The sequence below is a fragment of the Dasypus novemcinctus genome, chromosome 27 (genome assembly GCF_030445035.2).
Source record: "Dasypus novemcinctus isolate mDasNov1 chromosome 27, mDasNov1.1.hap2, whole genome shotgun sequence".
In the NCBI taxonomy this organism is placed as follows: Eukaryota; Metazoa; Chordata; class Mammalia; order Cingulata; family Dasypodidae; genus Dasypus; species Dasypus novemcinctus.
In genome coordinates this window covers 29,043,037-29,060,116 of record NC_080699.1, presented here as the reverse complement: position 1 = coordinate 29,060,116, position 17,080 = coordinate 29,043,037, and the positions used below count along the sequence as shown (strand labels likewise).

The window sequence follows — 17,080 nt, the reverse complement described above, 5'->3', positions numbered from 1 at the left end:
AGTGAGCCAATGCCCGTACAAGTGAGTCATGCAGCAAGATGATGATGCAACGAAAGAGAGACGAAGGGGAGAGTCAAGATGAAGTGCGGCAGAGACCAGGGACTGAGGTGGCACAATTGACAGGGACCCGCTCTCCATATCAGAGGTCCCCAGCATCGAATCCCGGTGAATCCTAGAGGAGAAAGAGGAGAAGACAAGAAAAGAGAAATAGATATAGAAGATCACCCAGTGAATGGACACAGACAGGAAAAACAGCAGGGCGGGGGAGGGAGAAGGGAAGAAAAAATAATAATAAATAAATAAATAAGTGGTGTGAAATAAAATAGAATAGTAAAATAACAGGTGTGGTTTCTGTTTTCCTGACCAGAGCCGTGACTGATCCAGGGAAGAAAAGCTGTTGAGAGGCTACCCCTAATATCTGTCCCATTACAATTTTAGAGGCACATTTGAGGTTGTGAACTATTAGAATGATTACCATTTACCCAATAAATATATGCCATGTGGCAAACTTTCAAGGCATTATGAAAGACTGAGTGTACAAACGGACAATGGTCAGACCATATATTACAATAGAACGCCTGCCCACGGCCTCTGCTGCAATCAGCCTAGAACGGTGAGGACTTGCTCAATGACTGCCAGCTTCCCTATTTTGTAACCACTCCCACTCAGGACCAATCAGAGAAAGCCAAATCTGCTCCCCAAACCAATCACATAGGGTGCCCCACTTCTCGTCAGTCCTCCTCCAGCTCCCCCAGGCCAACAGCCTCTGATCAGAGCACACCTGGAGCTTTCCCCATTCTCCACATAGAACTTCCCACTCCCTGTCTCCCCGAGTCTCTCTAAAACCAAGTGATGGTGGCTAACTCCCTTGCTACAACAAGCCTTAAGTAAATGCCTATTTGTTCTCATTTCATTTCATTCTATAACCCAGCAAAGCAGACATTATCACTTCCATTTTGCAGAAGAAGGAATGATGTTCAGAGAGGCCAACTAATTTCCCCTAGTATGTAACCATTAGTGACAGATTCAAGATGCAAACCCAGGTCACTCTGACTCCAAGTCCTACCCTGGCCCATTATCCCTCCAGCATGGCCCTCCCCACTTTGAGTCTATTGTCTTCCACTGAAAGTATATCTTAAAGAGGTGTTTTCTCCTTAAAGAGACTCTGTTTTCCCAAAGTCAGGAAATGTTACTTATCAGCTTCATATTCAATGCTCCTAAATGGTGGCCAGCTCCAGTGCGGAAAAATGCCCCTGATCGTCCTTCCCCAGGCAGGGGGCTGAGAAGCACCCTGACAAGAAGATAAAATCATTTGGGTTATGGTCTTGGATAGGTAGTCCCATACTCTCGCATTTTCCTCCTGGGCTGTAGCCCAGACAGCGCACAACGTCCTGGGCAAAATAAAGAAGGCACGGCCACGGCGGGAGCTCACAAGCAGATATCAATGTGCCGGGGAATTTGAAAGAAGCAGGATTCCTAGCACTGTTGGACTTTTGTCTACCAAGCCAAACTGGTCAGAGTTCAAAAATCAGTCATCTCAGTTACTTAGAAGTTTGCGGTTACATGATGTGAGTGATGGCCTCATTTATCCGCCCTGCCCCCCAACTTTCGAAGCAGCTCTTATGCTGTGGGGGAAACCTGCTGGAGAAGGCAGAGGCCGAAAGCCCTGCCCGGCTGCAGGGGGCCAGGACCCGCTGGCGCCCGGCGGCCACTAGGTGGCAGTAGTGCTGCGATAATGCTGGGCTCCAGCCTCCCCGCCCACGGTCCCAGGCGGGCCACGCGTCCATCAAGGGAGGCCAGGGCTACTGGGGTGGAGCTGGAAACGGCGCTGTTCTCACAACCCCACCGCGAGCCTCTCGCGTGGTTACAGCTTTTATCTTTAATAGTGCTGTTGTTCTGCCCCAGAGGACTCAGAGCTTTCAGAACGGTCCAGTGTGTCGACTAAGCTCAGTGATGTCTTGAGGGCTTTCAGCAGAATGACCGGCGCCATCTCCCAGCAGCGTCAACGTCAACTAAGCTTTTTCTCTAATTGGCCTTGTTCTGCAACCCTGGGCTTTCAGATTACAGGTTTTCTGGGGAATCACAGTTTCATTACATCATCGTACAGTAATAATAATAAAGCGCCAAGCAAACAAAAATGACAGCAACATTTTCCAGACCATCGTCAGCCGTTGGCGGCAGCCTGGTATAGGCCAGCGGGTAGGTCTGGAATTGTACCTGGGTTCAGATCATAGCTTTGCCTCTTCCTACCTGCACATCTCTGGGCAAATTCTTTCATCTCTCTTAGCCTCCGTTTCTTTATCTATTAAAGTCTGATAACAGTAAGATATACATCACAGAATTGTGTGGCTTCCATAAAACGCTGAGCACAGAGCGTGGCACGCAGTAGGTATGCAGTTAATGAAGATCCCTTCCCCACTTCCCCGAGAGATGGGGCTTTGCACAGATGATTAAAGTGGATGCGCGGGCCTTTGGGCAATTGCACCCCCAGCAGTTTATTTCTTTGAGATCACGCCTTATCCACCATTCCCTTTAGGCTTATTGATTTTGGAACGTAGCTGCCTAGGGCAGAGATCAGTGTGGGATGGAGGGGTTTTGTTTAAACTGCACATGAAGACACAGCCAGCCCTCGGCAGGCACAGCCTGCACTGGCACCTCCCACGTGGCACCCTTTCAAAAGCCCTGCACGCTGCTCTTGCAGACGAGCTCACTCTCAGCTGAGGCGGAAGCACGTTGGAGAATTTGCCCGGCATCCTTCCTTCTTATCTTAGACATGTGCAAATTGGATTATGGATTTGCACCTGTTTCGGGAGGGCCAAGCCAAAGGGCAGGGTGTGATTTTGAAGTATCTGAGGTCTCTCTCCAGGTCTCTGGGACATCAGAATACATCACTTCTCGCTCTTTCCTCAATTCATGGGCGGAAAACCAGGTGGGAGTCGGGCTCTGGGTCCAGTGGGGCGCAGAGAAAAGCACTTGACCTGGATTCTTCAATGTCCAATTCAGACTCGGCTCTGCTCCTCACCGCTACGTGGCCCTGGCAATCACGCACCTTCTGCAGTTTCGTTTCTTCTTCTACAAAGTGAGGCCACTGGGAAGATTGTCGTAACTGCTCCCAATGCGACAGTGTTGGACATAGTGCTTGATAAACTGCCTGGTGCTGTAGAAAGTGCTTGTCCCCTTTCTTACTGATCTACCTGGAGACCTCAGGCCAGTCTAGCTTTCCTGGGCCTCAGTGTCCCAGGAAGGGAAATGGGTGCCTTTGTTCCTGTACCTCATAGAGGGTTTTGGGGCTTTTTTTTCAGATTGGTTTATTTCTTTCTCCCCCCACCTCCTTGTTGTTTGCACTTGCTGTCTGCTCTCTGTTTCTGCTCATCTTCTTTTTAGGAGGCACCAGGAACCGAACCTGAGACTTCCCATATGGGAGGGAGGCACCTGATCATTTGAGCCACCTCTACTCTCTGTCTGATGTGTCTCTCATTGTGTTTCCTTGCTGTCTCCTGGTTGCATCATCTCACTGCATCATCCTGTTGTGTCATCTTGTTGCATCCACTCACCGCGCCAGCACATCACGTCAGCTCACTGTCTTGCTTGTCGTTTTTATGAGGCACCAGGAACCAAACCCAGGACTTCCCATGTGCTAGGCGGGTGCCCAACTGCTTGAGCTACATCCACTTCCCCCTCACAGAGTTTTTTCCCTCTCCCCCTCCCCTGCTCTACTGTTTTTTGCTGTCTGTGTCCATTTGCTATGTTATCTTCTATATCTATTTCTCTTTTTATCTTCTCTTCCCATTTTTCTCCTCTAGGATTCAGAGGGATTTTACCCTGGGGACCTCTGATGTGGAGAGAGGTTCCCTGTCACCTCCGTTCCTGGTTTTCTGTTGCACCTCACCTAGACTCTCCCCTTCATCTCTTGTTGTGTCATCATCTTGTGTGGGCACTGGCTCGCCGCATGAGCACTGGCTCACTGCACAGGCACACTTTCTCTTTTTCCTTTTTACCACAAGGCCCCAGGGATCAAACCCAGTTTCTCCCATATAGTAGGTAAAGGCCCTAACACTTGAGCTACATCTGCTTCCCTCATAGGGTTTTTATGAGGACAAACTGAGAGCACCAATGTGGGAAACCTTTGGAAAATAATCCATATTATTTTCAAAATAAAGTTTCTGTATTTTCTTCTAGCATCTAAATGCATCCCACAAAAATGGCTGAGTTCATTTTCACGAAATTTGGAGAGTGTTTGAGATAGAATTAAAAAGTAGGCCATGAGGCAAAAAGGAGATTCACTCAGAAAGCACTGGGGACCTCTCAAAGATAATGACAGTTATTTGCTGAGGAAAAGAAACTGAAGAGTAATGAGAGGCCCTAGTAACTGCTGTACAAGGAAGTCCCTCACACTAAGATGTCATGTCAGGAAAAAACAGAGGTTTTACTATGAGCCCTGAAAGGAATGGGCAAACGTTGATTTACAACGGACTTATTTTTCACATGATGGTTAATAATTCCTTCTGGCAATCCTGGGTTGGCCAGCTAAATAGCTATAGATCTAATACAGTTATAGACTCAGATAGAAGAGATCTAAACTTAGAGATTGTTTAAAATTAAGAGACTCTTATTAATGAAGGCATTCCCCTTCTCAGTTTGATTCATTTTATGAGCCAGGATGGAGGGTAGAGGGTTGAGTCCCTTTGGCTCAATATGAAAAAGCAGACTTGAAATAGGCTGGTTGTGCCCAAGGTGTGTGCTGGGCGTGTGTAAAGTGGAAATCCTCTTCTATCCCCAGCACCCAGCCCCTCCTCCTGTGTTGCCAGTCTTAGTGGGAACGTTACGGGGCCATTCTCCATGCTGTGGCCCGAACAAGAAAGCCGCAAGACACTCCCCTCCAATCCATTACCAAGTTTGACCAAGTCTACCTCCGAGATATATCTCAAATCCATTTTCTCCTCCGCAACCTTTCAACTTGGGCCCTTGTTGAGGTCCTACCCTCCGAACACAGGCCTGGGGCTGTGGGTGACCCTCCAGCAAGCTGCAGGCTTGCTCAGGAAATGGCAGGACTGAGACAACAGCTGGGGACACCAGTGTTGAGGGGGTTAAGGAAAGCAAGAATGACCAGCATCCCTGCCTCTTTGCCTACTAAAGTGTCTTGGTAAAGCGAGAGGCTACCATGTAGGATTCTTGCTTAAGCCTTAGATGTTATACCCGTGAAAAGGGCCTGTTTATTCAGAGCTGTGTGAACTTTGCTTTATACCAATCATATGTCCAAATTATATCCTTTTCTATCTACCCCTAGACTTTTGGCTTAAAAACATCAAAGAATAGATTAGAGCATGTTGGGTGAAGGGCAAGAGAACTGTGGGAAGAGACGGGAGAGAGAAGCCGGAGCCTACGGCCTGCTGCCGTTGCCGTGACAACTGCAAAGGACTCCTGCTCCACCCCTCCGAAATCTCCTACCTCATGGCACGAAGGGCAGTTAAATTAAGGGTTTAACTTAACATCTTTGCAATTACAGTGATTAACTGAGCAACTCGCCGGAGAGTCAAAATGAGGCCTCAGAGGAGCTTGGGTCAGAGATAAGTTCTCGAAACATGCATTACACCGTGAAGATGAATGAGAGACTAGAAAGACATTGGAGATGGGAGGATCTTCTGAAGGTACCAGAAGGGAGAAGGACACAACAAGAAAGGGAGAGGAAGAGAGCAGGACGCAGCCCATTTGACCAACATCCCATTCAATCCTGTCATTGGGACATTCATTTGTTCCCTCAGTTATTTCACAAACTGTCTTGAGCATCTACCACTAAGCTAGGTACTAGTTACACAAAAACAAAGGAAATAAGGTCTGTCCCTAAAGCATTCATGGTTTGGGGTTGGACCAAATACGAAAAAAAGACTGAGAATCTAGATGGAAGCAACAGGGAAAATCAATAATTGAGTTCCCATTATAGGGACCCATAGCAGCACTTGTACTTTCCTATATGGTTTCTCATTTAATCCTCATAACAACCCAGCAATATAGTTCTTCATGCCTCCATTCTACAGATGAAATAACCGAGGGTAAGAGATTAAATTCCTTGCCTAAGCAACAGAGCTATTAAGTGCCAGAGCTAGAATTCAAGCATGCCTCTTCATTTCCAGAACCCCACGTTTCCATCCCTACACCATTCTGCCCCCCAGGAGCTTTCAGAACCACGCAGAGAGCCATGATGCCCACAGTTATGTGCTGGGCAATGAGGTGGGTAGGTGTCCCCTCTCTGAGCCAGGGAGCACAGGGTCGATGAGTAGGTCTGGGAGAGGTAAATCACGAGTTCCATTTTAGAAAAGGAGAGCTTAGGTGGTCACTAAAGAAAGGGCAGATGTCCAGTAGGCCATCAGATGAACAGATCTGGAGCTCAAGAGAGAAACCTGGATGGAGATGAAACCCAAAGCTACAGACTGAATGAGGTCACAAGAGAAAACCAGGGCGGCCTTAGACGCGGTTTCTACTCATTTGATTGAACACCAAAAGTGTTGAGAGTTAAAGCTGCAGTGATAAGGTAAGCTGGCACCAGACTGTGATAGTCCAGGAGCTGATGTGGCCGTGGTTCCAGGCTCCCTCCACCATTCTGGATATTTGCTGAACAATCTCAGGCTCATCAATGTCCTTCCCACGAGTGAACACCATGGTCTACATGTGGAATGGCCAGCCCCGAGCAGAAGACAACCCTCCTCTCTCTCATGCAAGATGCTGTACTCCTATTCATGCTGCTCAAAATCACAGTAAGCTTTCAGGCTACCACATGATGTTGATGACTTCTTTTGGGTTCCAGCCAAATAAAACCCCAAGTTGTTTATCCCACTTGCTGCTGCATCCCAAGCTACTTTCTCAACTACAGGTCCCCATTTCCCTTGAATGCCAAGAATGAAGGTCCCAGCACCACGTAAAAAGGCACTGCTGAAAATGACCGGAAAGGCCTCAGCATTTCTTCTGCAGCAGGATTTACATCCTCAAAGTGTGGAAGGAGAGGAAACATGACCCATACTTATTCAGTTCTAGGTTTCTAGCTTCTGCCCTATCTCTGCCTCTCTCCATTTCTCTTTTTCTCTCTCGACGCCTTTCTCTCTTCCTCTCCTCTCTCCCCTCTCTCTCTCACACATGTGCTCAAGTGTGTGCATGCTCACACACACACACACAACTTGCACACCAACCTGCCTGAGTGATGACGAATACAAATGAGCCAGTGTACAGAGGTCAAACAAAGGAAGCCCTGAGAATCAGCCGGCCAGCCCTCAGTGTTTGCATTTCCAATTCAAAGGCAGCACTGGAAATTGATAATGACGAGGCACTGCTGCCAGCTGTCTAATGCCATGCTTTCATTGATCTCTTCTGCTCAGCATCAAAAGACTAGTGTCACTACCAGGAGAAAATGGCTTCAAAAACCTGGAACAAGTCCTCACACTGGTTCCATAGCATCAGAATCACTATTTTTCAAAACCCAGGCTTGTGCCTGAACACAAAATAGGTAACATAGGTCAAAACAGTGTTCTATTTCTGGTCTTCTGTTATGAAGACAGCAGGATGTCAGCAAGGTGAATTGTTTGGCTGCTGAAATGTTGGTTCTTTAAAGAAATACATCCAATGTTAAACCCACCAAATTATTCAGAGCACAAGTTATTGTTTCTAAAAGTATTGCTACAAATACTTTAAAAATTTTATACCGTTAGTGAGATCCCTTCCATGCAACGAACACAAAAACCTTAGATCAGGTTGAAAGGTAAAGGTCTCTCATTGCTCTTCTGCTCCACATATCTAGGTCAGCTGCACGTTCCATGAGCTCTTTCTCCAAAATGGGTTCAGAGCACTCCCACTTCTCTTCACCCCATTTGCCTCTGATCAGCTCTCAGCCACCGTTCCCTCTAACCTGGACTTCTAGAATATCTTCTTCACTGGCCTTCCTGTCCGCCCTCTCTACCTCCCGTACAGTCCACTTGCCTGGAAGCTGCCTGAACATATTTAGTGATGCAGTGGGATCACGTTACCCCCAGAACGTGCTTCGCTTGTTTCCCACTACCTCGAAGAACCCAAAGTACTCAGCCCTGCTGCCTCTCTGACCCGGTACCTCCCCTCAGTTCTCTGTGCTGTGATGCTACAGCCTTCTTTTTTTTTCTCTCTCTCTCTCTCTCTCCCTTTCCCCCCGTTGTCAGCTCTCTGTGTCCATTTGCTGTGTGTTCTTCGGCGTTCACTTGCATTATCCCACAGCACTGGGAAACTGTGTCTCTTTTCTGTTGTGTCATCTTGCTGTGTCAGCTCGACGTGTGTGTGGCACCCCTCCTGGGCAGGCTGCACTTTTCTCACATGGAGCGGCTCTCCTTACGGGACGCACTCCTTGCGCATGGGGCTCCCCTACGCGGGGGACACCCCTGCGTGGCACGGCACTCCTTGCACATGGGACACCCCTACGCGGGGGACACCCCTGCGTGGCACGGCACTCCTCACACGCGGCAGCACTGCGCGTGGGCCAGCTCACCACATGGGTCAGGAGGCCCTGGGGCTCGAACCCTGGGCCCTCCATATGGTAGGAAGATGCTCTTTCAGTTGAGCCACATCCATTTCCCAGCAGCCTTCATTTAGACCCATGGGGTGGGGGCTTCCCCATATGATGGGAGATTTGTGCTTGCTGTTCCTTCTGCCCAGAAAGTTCTTCCCCAGATGGGCATATTGCTGGTTCCTTCTCATTAATTAGTTCCCAGGTTAAAGGTCGCCCACTCACAGCAGCCTTTCCTTATAGTGCCAACTAAAGCAACACCCTCTCCCACCACCTTGCTTTGTTTCCTTTGAAGTACCCACCAAAATCTATAAGTATTTCAAAATAAAGAAAAAGAAAAAAGTATTTATTTGCTTTCATGTTTCTCTTCACTTTTCATTGAAACTCCATGAAAGCAGAAACCCCATCTATTGCTTTTAAATTACTTAATTTCCAGTATCTAAAACAGCGCCTGATACTTGGCAAGTGCTCAATGTTTGTTGAATGGATGAATGAAAAACATTTTAACTTTTATGGCAGATCAAGGGTTAATAGTAGGTTAGACCCTTCATTCATCAGCAAGAAAATTATGAGCAAGTCCAAGGAAAGCTGGGCCAGAGACTTCCAGCCAGGATCCGAGAAAACCTATTCTCAGCCCATCAATAATACTTAGAGACTGCCTTTTTCTTTCTCTACCACTGAACATCCATGAGGATATGAAGAAACAAAAGGGAGACGGTAGATAATGAAGAAGAGAGGAAAGAAGAGGTCAAAAGGGAGAAGGGTGAGAGGCTAGGTGGGTTCATTGCACTTAAAATGGCCAGGACGCAGCAACCCAGGGCGGAGGGTAGTCTGTAATTACAGACCACCGCCCCAAAGATCTAAGTCCAAGGAATAAATCAGCATCTTTCTGTTCCTGTCATTGTTTCATCTCCTTCCCCCTCCCCTCTTTTCTCCCTGTTTTCTTGTTCCTGGAAGAAAATGCTCACAACAAAATATCACTTGTTGGGAGTGGATGTGGCTCAAGTGGTTGAGTGCCTGCTTCCCACATGGGAGGTCCCGGGTTCGGTTCCCTGTGCCTCCTAAAAGCAAACGACAAGCACACAAATGAAAAAACCAACCCAGGAGCTGGTGTGGCTCAGTGGCTGAGTGCCAGCTGCCCACTTATATGGTCCCCGGGTTCATTCCCTGGCCCCAGTACCTAAAAAAAAAAAATCACTTCTAAAGTGACAGGATCACAGGTGTGGTTTTTCATTTTTCTACAATAAACATATTAACTGTATAATTTTTAAACTGTTTTTTTAAAACCGTCAAGCATGGGACATGGCATATATATTTGCAGCTGTGCCAAATGACATATATCCCTGGTGATCAATGCCTGAGCTATACAGCTGCAATTGGATAATTCTGCTGAAAACATTTGCATCTGCCAACATCGGCATGGGGTCGATAAAAAGTCAAATGGCGAAGAATCTCCAAGCAGGAGAAGAGAGAAAGAATAGGAAAGCAAGCCTTAGACATTTCACCAAGGATAGGAAGGAAATTTTAACTAAGGAAGATTTATAGGCACCCCTGCTCTCAACAGGAGACAATGAGTTCAGCTGCCCACAAGGGGGCGGGATCCAGCTAATGGCGAACTCTGTGCAGCCTGCCCGGGCTATCCTTGGGGGACGTGGCTTTAAGGGAGACGCTTTGAGACTGAAATGTCTTGTCATTGATTAGTTCGTGGGTTCGTTTTGCTGTCATTCTGACCCCAAAGTGCCCCCAAAATACTGAGAGGTCAGAATTGGATGTCTCTTTTCAGAAGAAGCTTCTCAAATGAGAATAACAGCATTTAGTATCAACTCTGATGACCCCCCTGCCTATCACACACAAAACTCAAATCAATCCTGTTTAAGAGCCAAAACAGGAAGGTGGTAAGGCAGATCTAGATTAGAAAATTAAACCGAATAGAGGGTGGCCTGCCTGTCCTAATGACATCTTAGCCCTACACCCCATCCACAAAGGAAGAGAAGCCCTCCCACGACAAAGAAGCCCCTCTAGAAAATGGGGTTTTTGAGGCAGGGATTCACGCCATTTCAAATCTTCAGTTCTACACAAGCCACAGGAATCAAACTCATTGACTCCTGAATCCCTGCTCCCAAAGATTTGGTTTAGCAAGGTGTATTAGTCAGGGTTCTCTAGGGAAACAGAATCAAGAAGAGATATCTGTCGACAGTAGGAGATTTTATGAGAGTCTCTCACGTGACCGTGGGGATGCACAAGTCCGGGTTCCACAGGCAGGCTGCAACCAGGGGCTCCATGAAAGTCCAGTGAAGGTCCTTGACGAATTTTGGGAGATGTTGGCTGTCCAAAGACGAGCTGGAAAATACTCACTCAATGCTGGAATCACTTCCCCGTTTAAAGCATTCAACTGATTGGATAAAGCATCACTCATTGCTGATGGCAATCTCTCTGATTGATGTAATTGTAATCAGTAATCTATGATTTACCACTGCAGCAAAGTCAATAATGACTAAAGTCGATAAGCCCTTGTGTTACAATTAGTCCAGTGTTTGCTTGACCAAACAACTGGGCCCAATTACCTGACCGAGTTGACACATCACACAACCATCACACAAGGAAAGAAACCAAATAATGTGACCAGATTCTGGAGTCCAAATCTAAATAATGTAATTACTCTTTTAATTATCCTCCTATGGTTTATTTCTTTTATTGTACTTGCGAATTACAAAGATTAACACTACTCCCACACTACCAGCAAAACACACACACACAGTTCGCCTGGTTGTAAAGCCACAAACATACCATGATGACCTTCACTTAGAATCAATGGTGGGAAGTGGACTTGGCCCAGTGGTTAGGGCACCCATCTACCACATGGGAGGTCCACGGTTCAAACCCCGGGCTTCCTTGACTCGTGTAGAGCTGGCCCATGAGCAGTGCTGATGCGCACAAGGAGTGCCCTGCCACGCAGGGGTGTCCCCTGCATAAAGGAGCCCCACACGCAAGTAGTGTGCCCCGTAAGGAGAGCCGCCCAGCATGAAAGAAAGTGCAGCCTGCCCAGGAATGGCGCCGCACACACGGAGAGCTGACACAACAAGATGACGCAACAAAAAGAAATACAGATTCCCGAGCCGCTGACAATAGAAGCGGACAAAGAAGATGCAGCAAATAGACACAGAGAACAGACAACTAGGGCGGGAGGGGGCGAAGGGGAGAGAATAAAATAAATAAATAAATCTTAAAAAAAAAAAAAAGAATCAATGGTTCTCAAACTTCAGTTGCATCCAAATCATGTGGAGGGCTAGTTAAAACAAAGATTTCTGGACCCTGGCCCTTGAGTTTCTGATTTAGTCAGTGTGGTGGTAGATTGTGCTATGTATCCAAAAAAAAGACTTGTTTCTTATCTTAATCCCTGTAAACCCATTTTAAATAAGATGTTTGGAAGATATTATCTTTAATTAAGGTATGGCCCAAATGAGTCAGCATGGGCCTTCATTCGTATAACTGGAGACTTTATAAAGAGAAGTCAAAGAAGGCCATGCAAGAGCCAAAAGCCAGAAGTTAGTGGAACCTGGAAGAACAGACACAAGATAGAGCTGGTCATGTGACGGGAGCCAGAGGCTCCCAAGGTTTACATCAAGGCAGCACTAGAACGCTACCGACCCTTAGAGAAAGCATGGACCTGTCAAGACCTTGATATGGAATTTCTAAACTCTGAAACTCTGAGTCAATAAACTCCTAGAGTTTAAACCAATCCATTGTGTGGTGTTTGTCATAGCATCCTGGCGAACTAAAACAGTCAGTCTGGAAAAGGGGCTCAAGAATTTGCATTTCTAACAACTCCTCAGGTGAGCTTCACAGTGATGGTTGGGGAATCACACTGTGAGAACCACTATTGTCACTAATAAGGTACAGAGGGACTTGCCTGAGAGTTCCGGGAAGATGTCAGAGTAGGCAGGCAGGGCTCAACTCTCTCAAAAAAACAGTGGAGAAAGGGCCAAGAGAAGTGGATGTGGTTCAAGCAGTTGGGCTCCTGTCTACCATATAGGAGGTCCAGGGTTCTTTTCCTAGGGCCTCCTGGTGAAGGCAAGCTGGTCTGTGTGGCAAGCTGGCCCATGTAGAGTGCTGGCCCACACAGAGCGCTGGCCCACATGAAATGCTAGCCTGCTCGGAGAGCTGGCTCAGCAAGATGATGCAACAAAAAGAGACCCAGAGGAGAGACAATAAGAGATGCAGCAGACCAGGGGGCTGAGGTGGCGCAAGAGATTGCATGCCTCTCTCCCAGTCTGGAGGGTCCCAGGATGGGTTCCTGGTGCTGCCTAAAGAGAAGATAAGCAGACACAGAAGAGCACACAGTGAATGGACACAGAGAGCAGACAGCAAGCACAAAATATCGGGGAGGGGGGAAGGGGAATAAATAAATAAATCTTAAAAAAAAAAAAAAAGGAAGGACCAAAAGCTGTCTGAGGGTCATTTTTGGGGGGTTGGTAGACCAGGACAATACTGTGCAACTGTCAAGAAGGTGAGGGACAGAAAGATGAAGAACCTGAAACAATAAATGTGAGTTACTAAACCCCCGTGGTGGCAGATAGAGGCCCCCATCATCCCCAACTCTCAGGACATCAAGCCTGGATAAAACCCCTAGCTTACTGCAGCCAAATGAGAGGGGAACAGATGTCTTCCTTCCTGTCAGCTGTTACAAGTGAAGAGGAAGAGGAAGTCGGAGGGCTTCTCATCAGTGAATTTGGTCAACAAAGCCTGCTTTGAATCTGCTTTGAATCTGGACAGACAAGAAATGCAGGAAAATGGAGGTTGAAAGAAACACCTCTGTAGAAAGGGTCACTGATGAGCACCATCTGCTGACTGGCCAGGAAATTGCAAGGGGAAAACTGCCTTTAGGTCTCTCTTTAGCCGCAATCCTGGGAGAAAATCTGTGCCCCAACAGTGAGTTGCTGGCCTGATTTTGATAATGTAAACTGGGCAATTTCAATCACTTAAAATAAGTTGAATCAAAAACCAAAGAGCTGTGGGAAAAAAAAAAACACTAGGCAAGAGAGAAATTGACCATCAGATTAAATTCATTAACATATTCAGATGCTTAGACATCAACAAAAAATTACAAGCCATACTAGGAAGCAGGAAAAGATGGCCCAGCCAAAGGAACAAACCAAATATCCTGATGAGACACAGGATTTAAAGCAATTAATCAGAAGGGGAGAGAAATAAAATAAATCTTTTAAAAAATAAAAATAAAAATAAATAAATAAAACAATCGGTGATAATCACACAACTCCCCTAAATCAATTCAAAGAATTGAAGGAAAATATGACTAAATAGGTACAGGATATAAAGAAGACAATGAGTAACCATAAAAAACAGTTTGAAAGCCTGTAAAGAAAAGTAACATCTTATGGGAAAGAAAGACACAGTGGATGAGATCAAAAATACATTAGAGGGAAATAGATGTGACTCAACCAATTGAGTTCCCCTCTACCATATAGAAGGTCCTGGGTTCGATCCCCAGGGCCTCCTGGTGAGGGCAAGCTGGTCCACGTGGTGAGCTGGCCTATGCAGAGTGCCAGCCCACTCTGGAATGCAACCCCATGCAGGAGTACTTCCCTGCATGGGAAAGCCGTCCCACGCAGGAGTGCCAGCCAATGTGGAGAGCTGGCGCAGCAAGACGACACAACAAGAGACACAGAGGAGAGAAAATGAGAGGATGTAGCAGCACAGGGGAGCTGAGGTGGCGCAAGAGAGCAGTCACCTCTTTCCCATTCCAGAAGGTCCCAGGATTGGTTCCTGTAGCCGCCTAATGAGAATAAAACAGACACAGAAGAACACACGGCGAATGGACACAGAGAGCAGACAATGAGGGAAACAGGGAGGGGAGTGAAATAAATTTTTGAAAATTAAATCTTTAAAAAAAAATTAGAGGTGCAGAGCAGGTGTAGCTCAGTGGTTGAGCACCAGCTTCACATGTACAGGGTCCTCAATTCAATGCCCATTACTTCTTTTTTTTTTAAGATTTATTTTTCCCCTCCCCCACTCTGCTGTTTTTGCTATCTGTGTCCATTCGCTGTGTGATCTTCTGTATCTATTTCTCTGTTTTGTCTTCTCTTCTCATCTTTCTCCTCTAGAATTTAGAGGGATTCAATCTCGGGGACCTCCGATGTAGAGAGAGGTTCCCGGTTAGCTGTACCACCTCAGTTCCTGGTCTCTGCTGTGCTTCACTTTGACTTTCCCCTTTGTCTCCCTTTTGTTGCATCATCATCTTGCTGTGTGACTCACTTGCATGGGCACTGGCTCACCACGTGGGCACTGTCTCACCACACAGGCACACTTTCTCTTCTTCTTTTTCACCAGGAGGTCCCAGCGATCAAACCCGGGTCCTCCCATATGGTAGGCAGAGGCCTTATCACTTGAGCCACATCTGCTTCCCCCCAGTACTTCTTTAAAAAAAAAAAATTAGAGGCACATAACAGCAGATTTGAATTGCTTGAAGACAGAATAAGTGATCTGAGGACCGAACATCCAAACTAGAAAAGACAGGAGAACAGAAAGAGAAAAGAATGGAAAAAATGGAACAAGCTCTCAGGGAATTGAATGACAATGTGAAACGCTCAAGCATACATGTTATCAGTGTCCTAGAAAGAGGAGCACGGAAAAGGGACAGAAAGAATATTTGAGGAACTCATGACTGAAAACTTCCCAAACCTTATGAAAGACATAAATATCAATATCTAAGAATTGCAATGTACCCCAAACAGAGGGACTTGTCTCTCTACTCATGACATTATCCTAAAGCACTAGAATGCTCAGAAACAGGTATCCACCAAATAAGGGGGGGAAACTAAAGTCTGAGATTACCATATGCTGGATAATTAACATTCATTATCTCATTTTATTTACTCCTCACTAATTCTTGGAAAGTGTGTATTATGATCCCCATTTTGCAAACGAAAAAACAAAGGCTGCAAGAGATCATTTGACCAAGGTCATCCAGCTAGTAAGGGTAAGAGACTGGACTTGATCCAGCTTCAATGTTCGCACCAAATAGCTTGACTCCTATAGGAAAAGCTGATGAGCTGAAATGAACAAGCAAGTGCAAAATATGCAGTGTTTAAACAAAAGTAAAACAAAAGCAAGCAGTATAGGAGAGCTTTTTAGTCACAATTAGTGTCAGCGGCAGATGGGAGGTTTGCCCCGGTGCCCTCAGGAAACATATAGCTCCTGGAAGAGAGGAGCCAGCTGGCACCTAAGATGAAGTAGCTACTGGAGATGCAAACCACCTCCTAGAGGAGAACACCATACACTATTTAGGATAAAACATTGCTTCTATTTTGACATTCTGGGGAAAGAGGTATTTGTATGAAAGTGTGCTGGAGATGCTTGTTAGAAAGCTTTTTACAGATCAGAAATCCCCAAGCTGGACACTTTTTAAAAATGACTTAAAAAGTGGAAAAACAGTGCTCACTTGGGCAGTACACACTAAAACTGGAGTGATACAGAGAAACTCGGCTTGGTCCCTGCGCAAGGACGGCATGCAAATTTGTGAAGTGTCCCATGTTTTTCCTACTCTATACCTCCATATGAGCACCATGTCAATGTCTCCCGGTCCCCATGCAAGGGAGAAGGAGCGACTCCCAAGTGCACAAGACCTGTGAGCCCGGCTACTGCCCGTCCTACAAAGACAAGCACCACGGCTGCAGTTCCTACAGCATCCCTTCTAGCAAGCAGGAGATGATGGCTGAGATCTATAAAAATGGCCCAGTAGAGGGAGCCTTCACCGTGTATGAAGACGTCCTGGCAGGCAAGTATGGAGTGTACCACCATGAAACTGGATAGATGGTGGGAGGTCATGCCATCGCATCCTGGGCTGGGGAGTGGAGAATGGCACCCTCTACTTGCTGGCTGCCAACTCCTGGAACGCTGACCAGAGCTGACAATGGCTCCTTCAAACTCCTTAGAGGAAAGGATCATCATGGCATTGAACCAAGTGTGGTGGCTAGAATCCCACGCACCCAGCAGTACTGGAAAAAAATCTAATCTGTGGACCTCTCAGTCCAGGTCTGGGGGAAGGTTGTCCCTAAATATAGCCTTGGAGCTGGGGCTGGGCCGGGGGCTTTATTTGAGTTCAGATAAGATACCAGAGGTTTCAGACAGCTCCTGAAGGACTGCCCTGAGCCTAGCCTGGTGTCTACCTTCAGAACTGCCCTGTTCTGGAGTAGACAACTGTCTTCCGCAGGATACAAACCCAAGTCCTGGCTACCTCCCAGCCTGTTCAGTGGACTGACGCTCACGATGCAAAGACCACGGAAGCCACTGTTAAAAGCAAAGTGAGCCTTTTCCCCATAGAGCAGTACTGTATGTAGTGCCCGCTGCCCCAACTCCTGGGCATCTCCACCCACTTCCCCCAGCAGTGCATCTAAGCCAGCACCTTTCTGGATTCGGAGCAGGTTGAGAGAAGAGGTGGTGGGAGCAGCCCTTCGAAGAAAGCCTCATTCGCCCAGGGCCCTGTATCCGCTGCACTGTGCAGTATTGCAAACGCTCTTTGGTCTTTTCCGTGACATGAAACTT

At 46.7% G+C, this 17,080-nt stretch overlaps 1 non-coding gene and 1 pseudogene across 1 annotated transcript; both read left to right on the top strand.

Moving 5' to 3' along the window:
• Positions 1-548: 548 nt before the first annotated feature.
• On the top strand, positions 549-16,549 carry LOC101426106 (cathepsin B-like; annotated as a pseudogene).
• LOC111764410 (U6 spliceosomal RNA) lies at positions 15,969-16,074 on the top strand. The gene has a single exon (XR_002797027.1). It is a non-coding gene; the product is annotated as a U6 spliceosomal RNA (small nuclear RNA).
• Positions 16,550-17,080: the final 531 nt, after the last annotated feature.